Raw genomic sequence first — 18790 nt, 5'->3', positions numbered from 1 at the left:
TGTCTGTCAAATAAATAAATAAAATCTTTAAAAAAAAATCAAACAATTTAATTCATCCCATTAACAGAACAAAGGGGGAAATCATGTGATTATTTCAATAGATGTAGAAAGTTCATTGACAATATTAAATATCCTTTCATGATAGAAACTCTTACCAAAGTAGCAGAAGAGAATATTCTTTATTTTAAATTTTAAATCCTATATAATTAACATGCAGTGTTATATTAGTTTCAGGTATACAATATAATGATTCAAAATTCTTTTTTTTTTTTGACAATGGATGTATATTTATTGAGCCTTTTAGTTTACAACAAGAGGTAAAAGGGAAGCCAGTTCTTAACCAGTAGTAAAAGATTTCAAACTTTAGGAAATTATAATGGATTACATATCTTAAAAAGTTGGGGATCAAGTAAACAATATTTAGCTTCCTGAATTTTCAAGTTGACTCCTCCCTAACAGTGGTAACCAGGTTTCATTAGTTCCGTAAGTTTTTTCAAGGCCATGTTTTATTGTTGCATCATGATGTCTTTATATCTGAAGCATTGCTCTTTTAATCAATACCCACTAATTCCACTTTGAAATGGAGTTTTGCATTTGGTGGAATTTTGGCATCAAGCTGTCCTTTCTTTCCATAAGCCCGTTCTGGTTCAGTCTCTAGTTGCGCATTTTCTCCTTTACTCGTACTCAAGAGTGCTTCATTCCATCCTCTGATAACTTTGCCTGTTCTAAGCTTAAAACTTAAGGGCATGGCATGTTTCTTCTTTGACCTCATTTGAATATAGTATCAAAAACAGTCCCATCCTGTAGTGTTCCTGTATACCAGCAGTGAACAGCATCTCCTGTTTTGTGAAAGTTGGTTTTAACTCCTTTTTTAAGAACACAATTTATATATTTTGGTGGAGTCTCTTCAGACTTGGTTTCTTTGGGTTTATCTTCATTAAGCTTCACATTTTCACCTGCTCAGACACTTTACTTACACTTTCAGTACCCTTGAAATGCTTACTTTTAAAAAGATGATTAGAGGCTATAACCAAATGGTCCTTGTTAGCTGTTTTGTCCACATTTTCAGTGATTCCTAATAACTTCTGTTCTGCAAGAAACAAATCTGAACTGTGGTCCTTTAAAAACTTGATTATGTCCTTCTTGGGTAGCTACTTGATGCTCCTTGGTCTAGGTCTGCTGTGGAATGGCCTCTACCATCTTACCCAACTCACGATTCAACATTGAACATTCACGATTACTCAGTCCTCATCATGATGAGTGTATTCTTTTTTTTTTTGTTAAGATTTTGTTTATTTGACAAAGACACATCGAGGGAGGAAACACAAGCAGGGAGAGTGGGAGAGGAAGAAGGAGGCTTCCCGCTGACCAGGGTGCCTGACTCGGGGCTCGATCCCAGGACCCTGGGATCATGACTTGAACCCAAGACAGATGCCCAGTGACTGAACCACCCAGGTGCCCCATGATGAGTGTGTTCTTAATCCCCTTTACCTATTTCACCCATCCCCCCCTTCTTGTTACTACTAGGTTGTTTCTGTATTTCACAGTGATTTTTTTTTGTAAAGATATTTGTGTATGTATGCATGCATGTATGTATGTATTTATTTATTTATTTGAGAGAGAGCAAGCGAGCACAAGCGGGGGGAGTGGGAGAGGGAGAAGCAGGCTCCCCAAAGAGCAGGGAGCCCAATGCCTGGCTTGATCCAAGGACCCTGGGATCATGACCTGATCCGAAGGCAGATGCTTAACAACTGAGCCACGCAGGCCCCCTTTCAGAGTGATTTTTATTTGTCTCTCTTTTCTTTGTTTGTTTTGTTTCTTAAATTCCACATATGAGTGAAATTATGTATTTGTCTTTCTCTGACTGACTGGTTTCACTTAGCATTATACTCTAGATTCATCCATATTTTTGCAAGTGGCAAGATTTCATTCCTTTTTATGGCTCAGTAATCTATTATACACACACATACATCAATACACAGACACCCCCCCCCCATGTGTTCTTATCCTTTCATGTATTGATGGACACTTGGCTTCCTTCCATAATTTGGCTATTGTAAATAACACTGCAATAAACGGGTGCGTATATCTTTTCAAATTAGTGTTTTTGTACTTTTTGGGCAAATAGTAGTGGAATTATTGGATCCTATAGTAATTCTGTTTTTAATTTTTTGAGGGACCTCCATACTGTCTGCCACAGTGGCTGTACCAGTTTGTATTTGTACCAACAGTGCAGAAGCGCTCCCTTTCTTCCACCGTCTCACCAGCACTTATTTCTTGTGTTTTTGATACTAACCATTCTGGCAGGTATCTAGTGGTATCTTATTGTGGTTTTGATGTGCATTTCCCTGATGATGAGTGATGCTGAGCATCTTTTCATGTGTCTGTTGGGCATCTGGATGTCTTCTTTGGAGAAATGTCTGCTCATGTCTTCTGTTCATTTTTAATTTGGATTATTTGTGGGTTTTTTGGGTGTTGAGTTGTATAATTTCTTTATATATTTTGGATACTAACCCCTTAGTCACATATGTCATTTGCAAATATCTTCTCCCATCCCATAGGTTGCCTTTTAGTTTTGTTGATTATTTCCTCTGTGTAGAAGCTTTTTATTTTGACGTAGTCCCAGTAGTTTATTTTTGCTTTTTTCCCCCCCTTGCCTCAGGAGGCACAGCTAGGAAAATGTTACTATGGCCAATGTCAGAGAAATTACTGCCTGTGCTCTCTTCTAGGATTTTTATGGTTTCAGGTTTCACATTTAGGTCTTTAATCCATTTTGAATTTATTTTTGTGTAAGAAAGTGGCCCAATTTCATTCTTTTGCATGTAACTTGTCCAGTTTTCCCAGCACCATTTGTTGAAGAGACTTTTTGCCCCATTGTACGTTCTTTCCTCCTTTGCTAAAGATTATTTGACCATATAATTATGGGCTTATTTCTGGGTTTTCTATTCTGTTCTATCAAGCTATGTGTCTATTTCTATGACGTACCATAATGTTTTGATCACTAGAGTTTTATAATATAACTTGAAGTACAGAACTGTGATGCTAGTTTTGTTTTTCCTTTTCAAGGTTGCTTTGGCTATTTGGGGTCTTTTGTGGTTCCATACTAATTTTAGTATTCTTTGTTCTAGCACTATAAGAAATGCTGTTGGTATATTGATAGGGATTGCATAAGTGTGTAGATTGCTTTGGGTAGTATAGACATTTTAACAGTATTTTTTCTTCTGATCCATGAGCATGGAATGTTTTCCAATTTCTTTGGACCTCTTCAATTTCTTTCATCAGTATTTTATACTTTTCAGAGTATAGGTCTTTCACTTTCTTGGTTCGGTTTATTCCTCAGTATTTTATGTGCAATTGTAAATGGGATTGTTTTCTTAATTTCTCTTTCTGCTACTTTATTATCAGTGTATACAAATGCAATGAATTTCTATATGTTGATTATTGAATTCACTTACCAGTTCTAGTAGTTTTTTGGCGAAGTTTTACAGGTTTCGTTTTGTTTTTTATAGAGGGGGGAGGGGCCAAGGGAGGGGAAGAGAAAGAATTCCAAGCAGTCTCCATGCCCAGTGTGGAGTCTGATGTGGGGCCTGCTCTCACGACCCCGAGATCATGACCTGAGCTGAAATCAAGGGTCAGATGCTTAACTGACTGAGCCACCCAGGCACCCCAGATTTTCTGTATATGGTATCATGTCCTCTGCAAATAGTGAAGGTTTTACTTCTTTCCTACCAATCTGGATGCCTTTTATTACTTTTTGTTGCCTGATTGCTATAGCTAGGACTTCCAGGATTGTGTTGGATAAAGGTGGTGAGAATGGATATCCTTGTCTTGTTCCTGGCCTTAGGGGGAAAGCTCTCAGTTTTTCACCTTTGAGGATGATGTTAACTGTGGATTCTTTATATGTAGCCTATATTATGTTGAGATATGTTCCATCTAAGTCTACTTTTTTGAGAGTTTTTATCATGAATGGATGTTGTATTTTATCAAATGCTTTTTCTGCATCTATTGAAATGATCATATGTTTCTTATCCTTTCTATTATTGATGTGATGTATCATGTTGATTGATTTGCAACCCTTGCATCCCAGGAATAAATCTCACTTGATCATGGGGTATGATTCTTTTAGTGTATTATTGGATTTGGTCTGCTAATGTCTTGTTCAGAATTTTGGCATTTATGTCCATCAGAGATATTGGCCCATAGTTCCCTTTTTTTTGTATCTGGTTTTGGTATCAGGGTAATGGTAGCCTCATAGAATGAATTTGGGTTTTCCTTCCTCTTCTATTTTTGGAATAGTGTGAGAAGAATACATGTTAACTCTTCTTTAAATGTCTGGTGGAATTCATCTCTGAAGCCATCTAGTCCTAGACTTTTGTCTGTTGGGAGTTTTTTGAATACTGATTCAATTCATTGCTGGTAATCAGTCTGTTCAATTTTCTATTTCTTCATGATTCAGTTTTAGTAGGTTATGGGTTTCTAGGCATTTATCTGTTTCTTCTAGGTTGTCCAATTTGTAGGCATATAATTTTTCATAATATTCTCTTATAACTGTTTGTATTTCTGTGATGTCAATTGTTATTTCTCTTCTTTCATTTCTGAATTTGCTTATTTGAGTCCTCTCTCTATCTCTCTCTCTTGATGATTCTGGCTAGAAGTTTATGACTTTTGTTTATCTTTTCAAGGAAACAGGTCCTAGTTTCATTGTTCTATTGTTTTTTAGTTTCTAATACATTTATTTCTGCTCTAATCTGTATTATTTTTTTCTTTCTACTGGTTTTGGGTTTTGTTTGTTTTTCTTTTTCTCGCTCCTTTAGGTGTAAAGTTAGGTTCTTTATTTGAGAATTTTCTTGCTTCGTGAGGTAGGCTTGTTTCGCTGTGAACTTCCCTTTTAGAACAGCCTTTTCTGCATCCCAAAGATTTTGGACTGTTGTATTTCATTTTCGTTTCTCTCTGTGTATTTTTTAACTTCCTCTTCGACTTCTTGGTTGACCCAATCACTGTTTAATAGCATGTTATTTAACCTCCATATATCTGTGTTCTTTCAAGATTTTTTTTTCTTGTAATTTCTAGTTTCATAGCATTGTGGTTGGAAAAGATGCATGATAGGACTTCAGTCTTTTTGAATTTGCTAAGACTTGTTTTGTGGCCTAATATGTGATCAGTTCTGGGGAATATTCCATATGTACTTGAAATGAATGTGTATTCTGTTTTCGGGTGGAATTTTCTGAATATATCTGTTAGAGCCATCTAGTCTAATGTATCATTCAAAGACACTTTCTTTGTTCATTTTCTGTTTGGATGATATAGCCATTGATGTAAGTAAGGTGTTTAAGTCTCATACCATTTTTGTTTCACTATTGATTATTTCTTTTATGTTTGTTTTTAGTTGTACTGTGTATTTGGATGCTCCCACGTTGGTGCCTAAATATTTACAATTGTTGTAACCTTCTTGTCGAACTGTGCACTTTATGATCATATAGTATCCTTCTTTGTCTCTTGTTACAGTCTTTGTTTTGAAGTCTGTTTTGTCCAATATTAGTATTGTTATCCTGGCTTTCTTTCAACTTCCATTTACATGATAAATACTTTTTCCATCCCTTCACTTTCAATCTATATGTGTCTTTAAGTGTGAAACAAATACTTGTTTGCAGCATGTAGAAGGGTCTTGCTTTCTTATCCATCCTGTCACCCTTTGTCTTTTGATTGATTCATTTAGTCCATTTATACTCAGAGTAACTTTCGATAAATATGTGCTTATTGCCATTTTGTTACTTGTTTTATGATTGTTTTGTAGTTTTTCTCTGTTCCTTTCTTCTCTTGCTCTCTTTCAGCTTGCTGTCTTTCTTTAGTGACAGGCTTGCATTCCTTTTTCTTTATATTTTACTTATCTATTGCAAGTTATTGACTTATATATAGTGACCATTAGGTTTATGTATAACATTTTCTGCATATAGCCTTCTATACTAAGTTGATGGTTGCTTAAGTTTGAACCCATTCCAAAAGCACTAATTTTTTTACTCCTCTCTCCCCTACATTTTAGGTATATTGTGTCATACTTCATATCTTGCTATTTTGTGAATACTTTGATTGATTTTTATGCATATACTTAATTTTACTGCCTTTGTGCCTTCTACTTTTCATACTTCTGCTTATGGACTTTCCTTTCTACTCAAGGAGTCCCCTTTAACATTTCTTCTAGGGCTGGTTTAGTGGTCATGAACTCCTTTAACTTTTGTTTGTCTAGGAAATTCTTTATCTCTCCTTCTGTTCTGAATGATGCCATTGCTGGATAGAGTATTCTTGGCTGCAAATTTTCCTTTCAGCATTTTGAAAATATCATGCCACTCTGTTCTGGCCTGCAAAGTTTCTGTTGAAAAATCAGCTGATAGCTTATGGGGTTTCCCTTGTACATAACTGTTTTCTTTCTTTCTTTCTTTCTTTTTTTTTTGGTGCCTTTAAATTCTCTATCTCTACTTTTTGCCATTTTAATTACTGTGTGTCTTGGTGTGGACCACCTTTGGTTGATTTTGTTGGGACCTCTTGGATCTGGATTTCTATTTCCTTCTCCAGATTTGAGAAATTTTCAGCATTTTTTTCCTTAATACATTTTCTGCCCCCCCCTTCTCTCCCCTTCTGGGATCCCTATAATCTAATGACTTTGATGGTGTCACTGAGTTTCTGTAGTCCATTTTCATTTTTTATTATTCTTTTTTCTCTCTCCTGTTCAGCCTGGCTGCTTTCTAATACTCTGTCCTTCAGCTCACTGATCCATTCTCGTGCTCTTTCATTCTATTATTTATTCCCTTTAGTGTGTTTTTAATTTCAGCTATTGAGTTCTTCATCTCTGATTGGTTCTTTTTATGTTTTATATGTCTTTGTTGAGGGTCTCACTGAGATTGTCCATTCTTTCCTCAAGTCCAGTGACAATTATGAGAATTACTTTAAATTTTCTGTCAGGCTTACTTTTCTGTTTCATTTAGCTCTCTCACTGTGATTTTGTCCTATTCTCTCATTTGGGACACATTCTTCTGTCTCCTCATTTTGTCTAATTCTCTGTGTCTGTTTCTCTGTGTTAAGAAAGTTAGCTTCTTCTCCTGCTTATGAAGAAGAGGTCCTGAGTGCCCTGCAGTGCAGTGTGCCCTGCAATGTGCCAGAACCTCGTGCTTCAGGGGTGTCTCCTATGTGTGTTGCATGTGCCCTACTGTCGTGGCTGAGCTGCATTTGCCCGCAGTCCAGTCTGCAATGGCTTTCTTTGCCTGTTATGGGCAGGGTTTGGTCATGGTGGTGTTAGTGGGCCAGATCGGGGCTACCTTGGGCTTGAGTTCGGTCAGACCAGGTGTTTGCCAGAGCTGTAGTAGCAGTGAAGTGCAGGCCACCCTCCCTGTGTTATCCCCTGAAAAGCTTTCATTGGTAGGTGGGGCCTGCAGGCAGACCAGATGTCTGCCCCCAGCTGACTGCTGGGGCCTCAGTTAGACTGGTGTGTGTGTGTGTGTGTGTGTGTGTGTGTGTCTGTCTGTCTGTCTTTTCCTCTCTGTTCAGGGCAGAAGTCACTTTGGGGTGGTGCTAATCACTGTTAGGGCTGCTTTCACACTGCTGCTTGTGGCGCCACTTTGGATGGACTCCGGTGGATGTGGTAGTGGAGTGGGAGGGTCTGCAGAAGTACACACAGGTCGGGTGTGTGATATTAGCAAGGTCTGGGCTGGTTTGCTGTGGGAGGGGACTCATTGCTGCTTTGGAAAACTCCTGCCATGGCTGGTGGGAGGGGGTGAGTCTGCAGAAGAGTGCAGGGGCGGTGCGCTATTAACCAGCTAGCGGGGGAATGTTCACACTCTGCTGGTTCCCACAGATGTCTGTGTATCTAGCCTAGGGGATGGGGAGTGAAATGGTGCCTACAGGCTCTTTTGTTCCTGGGGAAGTTTCCCAAAGATCCCTGCCCCTCCACTACATCCTGAGATTAGTAGACAAATCTCCATCCTGTATACCTCAGGCATTTTTCAAACTGCTGCTTCTACGCTACAACTCTCTGGGGCTGTTTGTTGTGTTGTCTCTTTAAGGGTGGGGACTGTTTCCTGTCACCCTGAGGCGCTTCAAGAGTCAAGCCCACTGATTTTTAAAGTTCTACTTGTTAAGTCCCACTGATTGTAAGAACTCATCAAAGTAAGCCTCTCTAGTTTTCAAAGCCAAATGTTATGGGGATTTGTCTTCCCGGTGCTTGTTCCCCATTCCTGGGGTGCCTGGGATGGGGTCTGTTCTTTCCTCTGTGCCCAAACACCCCTCCCTCCCGTGGACAGTCCTATAGGTCAGCTTGGTTCCTGACCATGTCTCTGCCCTTCCTACCCTTTTTAATATGGTCTCTACTCTATATTTAGCTGTGGAAAGTCTGTTCTGCCAGTCTTTGGGTTGTTTTCTGGGTTACTTATGCTGATATGGGTGTTATCTAGGTGTATCTCGGGTAAGCCTAGGGTCCTCCTACCCTGCCATCTTTCCTGAAGTCCTCAGAAGAGAATATTCTTTTTTTTTTTTTTTAAGATTATTTATTTATTTATTTGACAGAGAGAGAGAGAGAGAGAGATCACAAGTAGGCAGAGAAGCAGGCAGAGAGAGAGGGGGAAGGAGGCTCCCTGCTGAGCAGAGACCCCCCCGATGCAGGCCTCGATCCCAGGACCCTGGGATCATGACATGAGCCAAAGGCACAGGCTTAACCCATTGAGCCACCCAGGTGCCCAGAAGATAATATTCTTTTTTTTTTTTAAGATTTAATTAATTAATTAATTAATTAATTAATTTATTTGACAGACAGAGATCACAAGTAGGCAGAGAGGCAGGCAGAGAGAGAGGAGGAAGCAGGCTCCCTGCTGAGCAGAGAGCCCGATGCGGGGCTCGATCCCAGGACCCTGGGATCATGACCTGAGCCGAAGGCAGAGGCTTTAACCCACTGAGCCACCCAGGCACCCCCAGAAGAGAATATTCTTAATCTCTAAAAAACCTACTGCAAACATACTAAATGGTAAAATGTTGAAAACTTTTCCTTGGAGATCAGGAACAAGACAAGGATGCCCCAATAATCACTGCTCTTCAACATGTTTTAGTGTTCTGGCCAGTGCACAAAATAAGAGAAAGGCATAAGAGTTAGAAAGAAAGAAGCAGAAAACTGCCAGTATTTGCAGATGATATAATTATATTCATAGAAAATCCAGATGGTTTGGCAGATAAACTATTGGACTTAGTAAGAGAATTTAGCCCAGTCTCAGGATATATAAGCTCAGTATCCAAAAATCCAGTATATTTCTCCATACCAGCAACAAACAAAATGGAATTGATATAAAATACCAAGAAATAAATCTAATAAGAGATGTTCAAGACATCTACAGAAAAAAAATGATCAAACCTTATTCTGAGACATTAGAGAAATGTAGAGAGGGGGAGATATGACATAGTAAATATGAGCAAAACAGATGCCAATTTTCCCCAAATTTCATGCTAAATTCAGTGGAATTGCAATAAATGTGTTTTGGTGGAACTTGACAAACTGATTTTAAAATTCATATAGAAATACAAGAAGCTAAGGATAGCCATTACCCTTTTGAAATAGAAGAATAAAGGGGAAGACTTTATCTACTAGATAAGAAGAGTATTACAAAGCCTTAGTAATCAAGACAGTATATATTTTCTTCAGGGATAGAAAAAAAATAGACCAGTGGAATAGAATGAAGAACCCAGAAATATATCCATGCAGAAGGTTGGTATTTGACATATGTTGTACTGTAGAACAGAGGAGAAATGTCAGTCCTTAGAATAAATAGTACTGAGATGAGTGGCTATAATTAAGTTAAATTAAACCCCATCTCACCCTATACCCCCTAATATATTCTTATATATTCATGTATTAAAAACCTGAACATGAGAAATAAAAAGCTTGTAGAAGATAATATAGGGAAATATCTTCATGAGCTAGTGGGTAGGGAAGAATTTCATAAACAAGGTACAAAAGATACCCTAACTATAAGGAAAAGGGACTTCTGTTCACCAAAGAAAAAACAAACAAACAAAACAAAAAACCAAAGAGTGAAAAGATAAACCACAGAGTGAGGTAAGGTATTTTCAATTCACAAAACTGAGAAAACTAGTATTTTGATGTATTAAGAACTCTCATATAGGCATGACCTGAGGAAAAGGCTAGGGTTGTGTTGAGAGACAAATTTGGGGAAAACTGAGGCCAGGGAACTTTTGTCTCATTCATGGTTTGAAAGTCTCAGAAGAGTCCTCTGAACAGAGACCAGTGTGCCAACATGGGATGACTCAGCCTAGTAAAGAGAGGAATTATTAGACATTGTGAGTGTCTTAGGTCATGTTCAATAGAAGCAGAGCTTGAGACAAAGATTCTGGTGCATGCTGTTTATTGGAGGAGTGCTCTCAGGAGAGAGGGAGTGAGGGAAGTGGGAAGTGGGACAGGGCAGGGGAAGGTACTAAGCAAGGGTGTGTTCTTAGCTTTAGCCTGATCCCATAGGGAGTTCTGTAGTATGAATTGTACCATAGAGTTGTTTCCCCTTGAGGCAAGGGGGCCAGAATTTAGTCCTTGGCTGTGAGCTGTACCCCACAGGAGGGGGTAAGCCTATCTTCCTGGGTAAAATGGCCCCCACACAGTTGGTTGACATTCTTTAAAGAAAGGGACATTTGTAAGCAGTTAGCAACCAACACACAACCTCTGGAAGGATTGTTGAATTGGTTGGCAAAGGGGATCACTGTGGAGCACCAATAGTGTCCTCTGCAGTGAGGACTTGGTTAACCTTAGTCAACCTTAGTTAGGTTAACCTGAGTCAACCTTATTTCCTATGTGGTATGGACCCTGTGTTGGAAGCCTGCAAGAGGCTGGCCACCACAGAGAATAAAGAGTGAATCCTGTTTCCGGGGGTGAGAAGGAAGTTGTGATGGGGAGTGAGAAGGATTTCTAGAGATGAGATTAAAGCAGCTAGAGGGAGAGGGCTGTTATGTTCCTAGAATAGTCACTGAGCCAAAAAAAAAAAAAAAAAACCCCAAAAACAAAAACAGAAATAGACAACAAGGTCATCAGCTGTGGACCCTGACCTCAAGGCTAGCAGGGGACAGAGCACCAGAGAATTCATGGACACCTTTTCTCCAAGACCAGTTCCATTTCCATTGACCAGGCTCCATTGAGCAGTCCCCAGGGATCAGAGTTAAGTGCCATAGGGATTTGCAAAGAATAATATATCAGGTTTTTAGGAAGTAGAGAAACTACATTTATACTGCACATCTGAATTGTAGTAAAAGTGAAATTTCAATGCCTACTTTGAAACACTTTAAAGCAGCTAGATTGTCACATTCGAACACATAAATGAAGTAAACAAAAATCTGACCTTTGACAACAAGATTGTAAACCCTTTGAGAGCGGGGTCATGTAACCCACACAGCAAAGTGTTAGATAATTCTCTTTTACCTCATATTATATTCTCTTATGGTATTTGAAACTCATTCCCCCGCCTTTTTTCCCCAACCCAGATGTCCTACTGAGAGCCACTGGTAAAAGTCAAAAGACACTGTGGAAAAAGAAGCTCCAGCTATAAGTTGTATTGGTGTATCTGTTACTAATTTAGAGAAAAATCAGTTTAGACCCACACCTCACCCCATAATGCCAGATGAATAAAATATATATAGAAACTTAATTCATAAAGAAAAACACTGAATTTTATGAGGTCTCTGGAGTTCTCTCTAAAGTTTATAAGCCTTAAAGTGATAGACCTTACAATTATGACTGAAAAATCTGAGTACATAAAAAACTTAAAACTTTATGTATAAGAAATTTTAAAAGCATAGAGAAAATATTTTTTAACAAATGGAAAACAGGCTTGATATCTTAGACAAATTAAAAGGAAAACATTAATATCACAATAATAAAGACAAAAAGATAAGACAATTCCAAATGAGGAACTATACTCAGTAAACAGATATAAATGGGAAAGTGTTAAACCTTTCACTTCAATCTTAAATACTTACTGAGCATCTACAGTGGGCCAGGCACAGTTCTAGGCACTTTATCAAAGGAGTTCTAGGTATAGACACCAAAGAATACAAATCAAATTACTAATCTACTAGTGAATGTGATATATATATATTAGATTTATTTATTTTAGAGAAATCATGAGAGAGAGAGAGATTGAGAGAGAGAGAGAGAACATGAGCAGGAGGGGTAGAGAGAGAGGGAGAGAGATAATCTCAAGCAGGCTCTGGGCCAAGTGTGGAGCCTGACACAGGGCTTGATCTCACAATCCTGAGATCATGACCTAAGCCAAAACCAAAAGTTGAATGTTTAACCAGCTGTGCCACCCAGTCATCCCCAAACTGATACTTTTATATACTTCCAATGAGAGTAAAATTAAACAATCCCATTTGGATTTGGCCATACCTGTCAATTGAGAGCATTGTTCAAATCCTTTAACTTAGGAATTCCACTTTGGGGAACATATCTCTAAAGGGAAAAATAATCCCAAGAGAGGAAAAAAAATTATATGCCTGAAGATGTTCATCACATTGTATTTTGTAGAGAGAAAACATATATGACAGCACCTTAAGTATTAAGTATTTTAATTCAAGTTTTCTTAAAATTAATTTTTCTATAGAATTCTTTTTCATAGACTATTAAGAAGCTTTAGAACACACCTTCAGAAAGAAAGGGACCCATAATTTTGATGAGCATCCTGTTAAGATTATAGGGCTATGGTGTAGTTCATACAGTAATATAGTTTTGCTTTGGTGAAGTGTTTGGAGCCCAGGCCCACCTAAGCACCAGCCTCTAACCCAGAATAGAGTTTCTGAAACATAAAGAGGGTGAAGTCTCTTGAGAATGTACCTTTCTAGATTTTCCATGGTGTAAACATCTCATGTGGTTTTCAGTGAGGCTAGATGAGGCAGCTCCAACTTACCTACTGGACACAGGCCTTGAACTCAGAAGGAATGAGAATGAATCTCTTATTCTATACAGATGAAGCTTTTCACAGAAAGGACATGAGCCCTGTTATCAGTTAGAGAGTTCAGGCAAACTATGTGGTTGGGTGTCAGCAGAAACACTGTGAGAGGAGTAATGAGTTGTAGGAGCTCTCCAAGGTGCTGAAACACTGCCTGCACCTCTCTCCTCCCTGATGGAATCATCATCTTACTAGTGTCTCTCCCCATAAAGGATTCACTACCTCTTCTTGCCTTGACCCTTGCCCTCTGGACTCCAACTCCTTGACACAATCTATCTGTGACCCATGCCTAGTGGGACTTTAGTCACTGTTTTTTATCTGCATGTACTGGCAGCTTCATTCATCAGTGTCCTTTTAAAGGAAGTCTGTTTGAATTTATGTCAGTAGGAGAGAATATATGTTTTATTAACTTTTGGTTGTACTACCAGGAAGGAAAGGAACTCAGGGGAGAGAATTTTCAGATAACTACTAGAAGAACACATGGAAGAAACAGATGTCACCTTCAGAGAGTTGACTACATGTGGCTCATTTGTCGTACTTTTCAGTCCTTCAGTTACTAGATAGCAACAGGGTACAGCAGGGTGCCTGTTAAGGTTGGTGCTGGTAAACAAATGAATATTAAACTATGCACTAGAAGAACAAAGTTCTAGTCCTGACTTTATTTTTTTTTTAAAGATTTTATTTATTTATTTGGCAGAGAGAGAGAGAGAGAGAGAAAGAGAGAGAAAGCACTAGCAAGGGGAGCAGCAGGCAGAGGCAGATGCAGAGGGAGAAGCAGACTCCCAGCTGAGCAGGGAGCCCAATGTGGGGCTCCATCCCAGGACCCTTGGATCATGACCTGAGCCAAAGGCAGATGCTTAATCAATTGAGCCACCCAGGTGCTCAGTGACTTTATTAAAAAAAAAAAGAAACTAATTGTATAACACTGGGCAAATCATTTAACTTCTCTGTATTAATGTAAGGTAACTGCTGCAACAAATGACCCCAAAATTGCGATCACTTAAAACAACGTAAGCTGCTTTCTCACTCATACAACATCAATACATATTCCTAGTTGACTGGCTTTCCTGGACAACTTTCCTCCAAGTGGTGACGCAAACTTCTTCCAGATTATAGCCTTGCTATTCTCTAAGTTTTCTGAGTAGTCTTCATTCAGCTAGTCAATGAGGGGAAAAATGGGGGTGTGTGCTCTCGCTGACTCTGCTGACCCATCATTCTCACTGGGACCACTGCCCAGTTCAGTAGGGGACAGTCAAGACCAGTGTTCTAGCCCTTCGGTTCTTCTTCAGTGGGCTCCTGCTGGGGCCTGTTTTGGGCAGTCTGTTCTCTTGCACCCAGTTCTCTCCCAACTCTTCATAGGAGTTGTTCTACTGTCACCTTTGAATGCTATTCTCTCTCTGCTTATTCCCTGACATCTGTACTCCAGCTTCTGACGCCTGGTCTTGTTAATACCCAATAAATATTTGCTAAACTGCTGGTGTTAAAAAAAAAAAAAGAATGGGGAGCTTATACTTTTGAGGATTTTATGGGTCAGGCCTTGAAGTGGTACAAATCACTTCTACCTACCTTCTCTTGGACAGGGCCCATCACACGTTCACACCTAACTGCAAAGGATTGAAACTGTAGTCTTGATGTATGCCAAAAAGGAAAAGGGGCATACTTTGGTCCAAATAATTGGCCTTACTCTAGATTTTGGTTTCCTCAATGGTAAAATGATTCAAACAATATCTATTCTTCCTTCTCCCTAGAGTTGTTGTAAAGGTCAAAGAAAATGTGTGAAAATGTCTTGAAAAGTGTAAATCAATGTATACAGAATATACAGGAAGGGAATCATTAATCCTTGGTTTACCTACCTTTGAGTGTTAATTTTAGGAGTGGAAAAAAAAGTGGAAAAAAGGTATTCTATTTGGTGGGACTCCTTAGTTGGTCACAGTATATACTAAACGTAAGTATATTTAATGGGATAATATATTTTCTTATTGGGGTGAAAGTAGAGATTATAAATGAACCTTTGACATTTCATAATTTGAATGCCTTGGTGGAATTATACTAGGATGGAGTTAAGGGAAAGTACCATTTTGTGTTCAGCCCAATTTTTTGCCAGGCTCCTGAAGACACTTCTAACCTTCCAAACAATAAAACCTACCGTAGGTTTGATAATAGGTGGTACATTCTTTCTCTTTGAAAGTCTTCCCAGGACTGGGTATTGTAGATGGGATATCTATTAGGATTGTTGTGCATGACATCTCATTATGGACATATACATACATAACTCCTTTGTCATATAAGAAATATTTTATTTATTTATTTGATAGAGAAGACAGAGACAGAGATAACGGGAGAGAGAGAGAGAGCACGAGCCTGACATGGGGCGCCATCCCAGGACTCTGGGAACATGATCTGAGCTGAAGGCAGACGCTTAATCTACTGAGCCACCCAGGTGCCCGTCCTTTGTCATTTTTCTGAAGCTCTTCATCCTCAGCGGTCGGAAACTCCTCTTACCCTTATCCTCCCAACTAAGCAACCCCCCCCGAAATTGCCTCCTCCAACTTCTTATTCTCAGGTTTGTTATGAAGCAGAGAATCTGGTAGAATTGCATTATGCCTACACACCCAGCAACATGCCAGTGATTTCTGAACGTTGATCACTCTTTAATTTCATGATGTTTTGACCCAAAGCTAACGTCAGCCATCTGGGAAGGTTATTATTTAAACAAACATCACTCAGCCAATTGTGACTGAGGCATTGGATCATACTGAACTGCAAGATTTCTTCTAAGGATGAAAGAAAATAGTAAGAAATCACAATAGCAAGGGACATACTTTGAGACCCAGCTTAGTTTTCTGAAAGGAGAAAAAGAAAGGCATTTGTTTGAAATTCTGGGGCCTTAGGGTAGTTCACCAGAGCACACTAAGCTTTAGGAATTATGTCTAATTTATCTTAGAGCAGACAGAACTCACAGCTTAAAAATTCAAAGCAAAGATAGCTCTATTCTCAATATGTATAAAATAACTGAATGTGAGCGCGTGACCTAAAGGAAATTAGACTGCACATAATCATGCATTCTGGTGCACTGTGGTATTAACTTGAAAAATACAGAGCTTTGGGTTTTGTGGAAGGAAATAGAAATTGGGATGTAAAATGAAACAAAGAAAGAGATGCCCTTGGAAATATGAATTGCTATAAAATGAAAGCAGTGTCTAATCAAATAAGTGCCTTCTACAAATAGACTATCCCTCACATCTGGGTATCTTGGCTATCTATCTCTTATCAGGAAAAAAAAAAGTGGGTCAGGGAATTATACCAAAGCAGATCTCTTTCAGCTGGACAAGCTTTAAAAGAAAAAAAAAAAAGGTCTCCAGCTCTTTTCTAGTGCTTCTCAGTGGGTGTTTTTTTTTCTTTTTTTAATCTGCATCGACCAGTCGTTTCCCAGCTATATACCTACTTGAATTTCATTCTGGTCTTTGTTCTACTCATGCTATGTGTTTCATGCATCCATGCAAATTGGTGCCTAAACCAGGCATGATCAAAGTGCTGGAGTCCTGAAGCAGATTGGCCACCCTACCATTTATTCATTGATGGCTAGCATTAGCCCATATCCTCTTCTCAGTTTGCTGGTAAAGCCGGGTTGAAAGTGAGGAGTTCGTTTTGCTTCCAAAAGAATCTGAGTAGTGAAATGTGCTTGGAACAAAAGTTTCCCCCTTTCCAGGACAATACACAAGGATCTGTCCGGATATGTGGGTGGAGGGGACATGGGGAAACGTAGAGGTAGTGTGAGAGGGCGGAGGAGGAACTAGGATTTAGAGGTTCAGGAAACCCAGAACCTTAGACTGTTTTTCACTGAATCTTGGACTCTGGCAAGTGGCAGATCCCTCTGAGCCTCACTTTTCCCATTTGCAAAATAATGGTAACAATCGCAACAAACCGTTGAGAGGCAAGGTGGTGTAGAGGGCAAGTGAACACATTCCAGAGAGAGGTTGCCAGGGTTCAAATTCTGGCTCTGCTGTTATTACCTGAAACAGTCTGTACCTCAGCTTACTTTTTTTTCTTCTTCTTTATTTTACATTTAGCTGAAGCTTGAACTCTTTTGCTGGTTGCAGAATGTATCATTTAACTTATTAAAAAATTAATAAACTTGATTTTTTTAGAGAAGTCTTAGGTTCACAGCAAAATTGAGAGAAAGTACAGAGTTGCCTTTTACCCCCTGGTCGTGTACATGCACGTGCTCAGCCTCGCCCACCAACAACATTGCCCACCAGACTGGGACATTTGTTACACTCAGCGAACCCATATTGACATATCAATCACCCAAAGACCACAGTTTACCTTAGGGGTTCAATTTTGGTATTGTACAGTCTGTAGGTTTGGACAAATGTATAATGACATGTACCCACCATTACTGTGTCATAACAGGATAGTTTCACTGCCTTTAAAGTCTACTGTGCTGTATTTATCCCTCTCTGCTAAGCCCTGCCAACCACTGATTTTTCACCCTCTCCATAGTTTTGCCTTTTCCAGAATTCTATATATTTGGAATCATACAGTATGTAGCCTTTTCAGATTAGCTTCTTTCGATTAGTAGTACGTGTTAAGTTTCCTCCATGTCTTTATATGGCTTGATAGCTCATTTTTTTCTTTAACACTGAATACTATTCTATTGTCTGGACATACTACAGTTTATCCATTTATGTTTTGAAGGACATTTTGATTGCTTCCACATTTTGCAGTTATTAATAATTTGGCAATTTATTAAAAATAAAAACCTGCCACAAACATCCATGTGCAAGTTTTTGTGTGGATATAAGTTTCTAATTCATCTGGGTAAATACCGAAGACCAAGCGTATGTTAAGAGTATTTTTAGCTATTTTTTAATCAAGTTTATCAAGTGTGAGTTTTATCAGATTCTGTGTTTTAAGGGATTGGTTTGTGTCATCTAGGTTATCAGGTTCTGGCATAGAGTTTTCCATAATATTCCCTTATCTTCTTTTTAATGTCCATGGATCTTTAAATGTCCTTTATCTTTGAGTGCTGTCTCCTCTTTCATTTCTGATACTAGTAATTTGTGTCTACTCTCTTTTTTTCTTAGTTAGCCTAGCTCAAGACTCATTGATTTTATTGATCTTTTCAAAGAAATGGCTTTTGGTTTTATTGATTTTCTTTATTGATTTCAGTTTCATTGATTTCTGCTTGGATTTTTGTTATTCTGCTTACTTTGGATTTAAATTGCTCTTCTTTTACTCGTTTTCTAAGTGGAAGTTTAGATTACTGATTTTAGATATTTATGCTTTTGCAATATATGTATTAGATGCTATAAATAACCTTTAAAGCACTGTTTTCACTGTGTCCCACAAACTTTGATAAATTGTATTTTCACTTTTATTTAATTCAAAATATTTTAAAATTTCTCTTGATTTCTTCTTTGAATCATGTGTTAATTAGAAATGTATTCTTACTATCCAAGTATTTTGGTATTTTCCAGCTACCTTTCTGTTATTTATTTCTACTTTAATTCCCTTGTGGTCTGAGGGCACACATTTATAGGATTTCTATCCTTTTAAACTTATTAACATATATTTTAAACTTACTAAGATACATTTTAAATTTATTAACGTGCATTTTATGGCTCAGAATGTGGTCTATCTTGGTGAATGTTCCATGTGAGCTAGAGAAGAATTCGTACTCTGCTATTGTTGAATGGAGTCATCTATAGATGTCAATGAAATCCAGTTGATTGATGGTGCTGTTGAGTTCAACTGGCTTTACTGCTTTTCTGCCTGCTCTGTCTGTTTCTGATAGAGGGATGTTAAAG

At 38.5% G+C, this 18790-nt stretch overlaps 1 pseudogene across 1 annotated transcript; it reads right to left on the bottom strand.

Moving 5' to 3' along the window:
- Positions 1-550: 550 nt before the first annotated feature.
- On the bottom strand, positions 551-14567 carry LOC308336998 (peptidyl-prolyl cis-trans isomerase FKBP3-like; annotated as a pseudogene). The gene is made up of 2 exons: positions 14547-14567; positions 551-1151 (listed from the first exon to the last, which is right to left on the bottom strand). The product of its transcript is annotated as a peptidyl-prolyl cis-trans isomerase FKBP3-like (transcript).
- Between the last annotated feature and the right edge of the window lie 4223 nt (positions 14568-18790).

This window comes from Martes martes (assembly GCF_963455335.1).
Source record: "Martes martes genome assembly, chromosome: X".
Lineage (NCBI taxonomy): Eukaryota > Metazoa > Chordata > Mammalia > Carnivora > Mustelidae > Martes > Martes martes.
This window is presented reverse-complemented; position numbering and strand designations above follow the sequence as displayed.